The sequence below is a fragment of the Hypoxylon trugodes genome (genome assembly GCF_022578975.1).
Source record: "Hypoxylon trugodes strain CBS 135444 unplaced genomic scaffold F4822scaffold_4, whole genome shotgun sequence".
In the NCBI taxonomy this organism is placed as follows: Eukaryota; Fungi; Ascomycota; class Sordariomycetes; order Xylariales; family Hypoxylaceae; genus Hypoxylon; species Hypoxylon trugodes.
The window spans coordinates 382,948-388,764 of record NW_026250019.1 but is presented as its reverse complement, the minus strand read 5'-3'; positions in this window follow the sequence as shown (position 1 = coordinate 388,764).

The window sequence follows — 5,817 nt, the reverse complement described above, 5'->3', positions numbered from 1 at the left end:
AAAAATATAAAAATTTTCTATTTTATTTTTAAAGATTAATGAAATAATTTTTTTTAATTAATAATAATAATAATGGAGTATCTTATAAATAATTTATATTATTTCTTAATTTAATATTAATATTAATTAAAAATCATCAAAATATAACAAATCTATATCCTAAAGAGATATAATTATTATTAAATTAATTAATCTAGGGTATCTTAATTTGAAAATAATAATATTAATAATAGAGCAGGTAATTAAATAAGTTTTATTTATTAAAAAGGCTTAAAATCGTTTTATTATATTTTAAAAAAATAATCTTAGATTAATAATTAAAGAATTATAAAAAAAGTGATTGGTTCCTGGGTTGTGACAAAAATATTTAATAAAAATATTTCAGATATTTTATTTATATTTAAATTTATAATGATTTAATCTTTTATATTATTTTTAAAGAGGAATTTATTTTAAATAAATATACTTATATAATTAATTAAGGTTAGGATTAAGGTTAAGCACCCTTAGCTTTTATGGCTTAATAAATGGTTTAAAAAGACTTATGGAAATATATATAAAAATTTTATAAAAATATAATTAGAATTAAAATGTATAAAAATACTCCTTATATTTTTAAATAATTTCTTTTAAAGGATTAAAAAAATCTTTAAAAATTTTATATATAGTATATTATTATATATTTTAAAAAGAATAATAAAAAATATTATTTATTAAAATTAAAATCCTCTTTTATTACTTCTATAAATTAATTTAATAATCTATTATTATCTTTTGTATTATTTTTAATAAATAAAGGAATTATAATATATATAAATGTATAATTTTCTTAAGCATCTTTAATTAATTCTTAAATTATTTTATGAATTTTTATTAAATATATATATATATAAGGTTTTATATAATAAAATAGATTTTCTTTAATATTTATTAATCATAAAGAAATTATTTATAATATTTTAATATATCTTTATTATTAAAAGATATATTATTTAAAATAACATATTTCTTATTATTATTTAAGAAAGATGTATTTCAATAATTATTTATATAATAATAATCTTTTAGAAATCATATTTATATAATTTTAAAAAAGCATATATTATCATATATATAGGGATTAAGGTCATTTTAATATAATAAATTAATACTTAGTATTAATATAAACGATCATATTATTATAATAAAAAATCAAATTTTAAGATAATTTTATATTAATTTTATAAAAAAAATGTTCTTATTTTTTAATTTAAATGGTTTAATCCTATTATAAATCTTTATTATTATTTTATATAAATCTAGGTTTGGTTATATTACCTTTAATATATATAAATTACCTTTCGACCTTTTTAATATGTTTTTAAATAACAAGGTAGTTATATATTATTTTTATATATTAAAATAATAATCTAATATATTAAATTTATAAAAATCATATATGTTTTTTTATTTTTTATTTATTTAATATATAATAATAAAAAATATTATCTTTATATTCTTTTTATATGACATAATATTAATCAAATATTATAATTTTTTAATTCTATAATAAATTAATAAAAATTAAAAAAACATTTTAAGTAGATAAAAAATACGGATTTATTAATAAGATAAAATTGATTTATGTTAAAAGAGTTAATGAATTATTTGGATTTAAAATTTAAGTTTATTAATAGAGGTAGGATATGAGTAATAAATATAATATATTTTATAATAATAATAAGAAATGATTAAACATAAGGTGGTTCTTAAAAATCTAATTTCTAATATAATTAAATAAAATGAATAAGGAATTAAGAATTGGAAATAATGAAATTAATTAAGGATGGGTAATTTGACTTAGGTAATAATGGGGTTAATATATTATTATTTATATTATATAATATAAAGATAAATTAACTTACTTTAAAAAGCATTTTAAATAATAATATAATATGACATGTGGTTAAAAAAAAAGTGGTTAAGTGTATATATAATGTATATTTTAATATAATCTAAAGGTTTAAGTCTACCTTAATATTGTTAAACTGATTTAAATTTAAGATATTAAGTTATATTTAATATTATATTATTTAACTTTTTTAATTATCAAAATTATAATATAATTGTCTTATTTTTAATTTTTTATAATAAATTTCATTCATTTCTTAATACTTAAAAATTACATATTAGATATATAAATTTTTTAATTTGAAATATTATTACTTATTAAAATTTAATATAATAAATTACAATATGTAAAAAAAGTAATATTTTTAAATTCATAAACCTTTATATTATTATAGAATTAAAAAAAATAACCTTAATTTATATTTTAAAAGATTTATAAAATGAATTTTTTATACATTAATTTTATAATAAGTTTTATTAATTATTAAAGTTATAATTATTTTAATTTAATTAAAACTTACCTGTTATTAAATGTTATAATTTTATGAAACTTTTACTATATAATATATCATTTTTTATTAAATTTAAATAATAAAATTAAATATAAAGTCCATTATTTTTAAGATTTTATATATATTATTTTTATATATATTTAAATAAATATTTTTGAAGTTATAAAAATAACTTTTTATTTTATATTTTATTTTATAAAACATTATTATATATTATATGTAATAATTTAATATATTTTCGATTATTTCAAGTTATTTAAAATAATTATTAATTATATAAATAAATAATTAATTAATTAATTTATAAAAATAACTTTTTAATAACTTTTTTTATATAAAAAAGGTAGGTTATAAAGTTAAAAAATTTTAAAGTTTATAAATATTATTTTATTTTATAATATTAATTTTATTTATATCTTTATTAATGATTATAATTTAATTTATTATGGTTTAAGTTTTTATCATTATTAATGTTTTTTTTTAATATTTTATTAAGTTATATAAAAAGATTTATATGTATATTATATAAGGATTCATGGTCATTTATATAAGTAGGACTTTTTATTACTTGCTTTTTTTAAATTAAACTATTAATTAAAATGTTAAATAATATTATTATAAATTTAAATTATAATAATAATTTTAATTAATAAATATAATTTATATAACATATATATTACCGATTAATAATATTTAATTAGAATAAAAGAAATTATTTAAAAAAATATTAAATTAATAGATATATATTTAAAAAGATTACTAAAGTATTAAAAAATCTTATTACATTTAAAAAACATTAAAATTTATTATTATTAATAATTAATTAATATATAAAAAAGTTTAAAATAATAAAAATTAAAAAAATAAATAATAATAATAAATTTATGATTATTGATTTTTTATTTAATAATAATATTATTTTTTAAAGAAACTTCAATTTTATTATTTTAAAAAATGATTATATATTTAAATTATTTTTATTTTATTTAAATATTATATTAATATATAATTTTATTTTTGTTAAGTTTTTTAATATTTTTTAAAATAAAAGTTTTAAATAAGTTAATCATTTTGTTTTTCATTTTAATAATTATACCTTATTTTTTATAATTATATTTAATATATATTTTAAAAATAATTTTTTTTATAAAATATTATTTAATATAATGAATTTTAAAATGTAAAAATTATTATGACGAACCTATGCCTTAGGGAGGTATAATCATTATTGGATTAATTAATTTAAAGTGTCTTAATTTAAAGGCAATAGTGTTAATAACAGGTTAAGTAATTAAATATGTTCTATTTATTAAAAAAACTTAAAATGTTTTTATTATATTTTAAAAGAATAGTCTTAGATTAATAATTAAAGAACTTTTTAAAAAAATAATTAAATATATAAGAGATTCTTAATAATTTATATAGATATCCTTTTTCTTTTTTTTTATATTAGATATGTTAAATATATTTTGTATATTAAATATATTATTAGTTAATATATTTAAATATCTAAGGTTATGTTATTATTAGTTATCTTAAACCTTATTTATCTTTTAAAAACAGGTATAGATTCTTAGATTATAATATTATTACTTCCTTTTTAAAATCTTTATCCTAAAATTTTCCTTTCTTAATAGGTTTTTTTTTCTTTATTTTAATTAATATATTTTTTTTAATTTTAAAATTAATTATATATTCTTATTTAAATTAACATGACAAATATAAAATTTATGTTAATTATATAGAAAAATATAATTTTTTTATATTTAATAACATATATTATAATTATTTATAACAAACTTATTATTATAACCTAACAGGAGGAAGGTTAGGGAATAAGGACCTAGTAGGACAAAAGTGACCAATCAGAGGAAGTCTCTATGGAGATAATAAAGACTATATATCAAGGCTTATATAATGACTTCTGAAGGTCTTTGGGAGTATCATAGAGATAAACAAAGAGGAGGTCTCTGGGAACATCACAGAAATAAATAAAGAAGAGGTCTCTAAAGGTCTCTGTCTGGGGAACAGAGATTATTCAAGTAAAGGATATATAAAAAAGAAGTTTCTTATATATTTAATCATTTTTTTATAATTCTTTAATTATTAATTTAAGACTATTTTTTTAAATATAATAAAAAGATTCCAAGCTTTTTTAATAAATAGAATATATTTAATTATTTGATTTATTATTAATATTATTATCTTTAAATTAAAACATCTTGGATTAGCTAATTTAATAATGATTATATCTTATTAAGATATAGGTTTATTATATTTTAATAACTTTTTTATTAATATCAATATTAGGTTAAGAAGTAATATGAATTATTTATAAGATATTTCTTTATTATTATTAGTTGAACCTTTTTTTATTTTATTAACTTTTGAAAATAAAATAAAAAATATCCATATCTTTTAAGAATTACTTTTTAAAGAATACCATAATTAAATATAGAATAAACTAATAAACCTTAATTTAAAAAATAAAAAAAAATTAGATAAGGAAAAATTCTAGAATAAAGATCTAAGTAATTTATAATAATCTAATCCATTATTACCTAGAATATCTATATTTATTCATATTATTTAGGATCTATTATTAATAAAGAAGGTATTTTAATTTATTAATAAAATAATGCCTTTTAAGATATGCTTATAGGCTTCAAAATTAAAAACATAAGAAGAAATTAATGTTAGAATAAGAAAAGATAATTAAGAAGAAAAAGAGATTCTTAATTGATAAATTAGAATGGTAATTATTTTTAAAAAAGTCAAAAAGTTTAAGAAGGAATTGGTTTTAAAGGAGGCCAGATTAAGGAAGGCTCTTGAAAGATCCCCATTAGAAAACTCTTAGTAATTAATCCTTTCCTAACCTTCAATATCTCTTAGACCTCTAGATGATAATAATAATAAAAATAAAAAAGATAGGAAAGAAAAAAGAGATAAAAAACCTTAACTAAAAAAAGAAAGAATAATAATCCTTTTTTTATTTATTAAGGGATATAAGTTAATAGATTTACCAACCTATAATGGAATTTTGGATATTAAGGATTAATTTATATATATAAAACTTTATTTATCTTTTTATAAAGAAAATCTATTATAAAAAGAATAATAGATGTTTATTATTATTTAGTTCCTAAATGGAATTATTTTTATATAATTTTAACCCATTTTAATATTATTAAAGAAGAATTAAAAGAATTTTAATATATCTTTAAATTATATGAACATTTTGAAAATAAAATATAAATAATGTTTGATAAACCATTTAAAAAAAAGGAAATATAGAAGGTCATCTGTTATCTTAGATAAAAAAGATAAGTTATCTTTTATATGACAAAATTTAAATAACTTACGGCTATAAGGTAACTTCTTAAAGATATATAATTTAATTATTTTTATAAGGGAA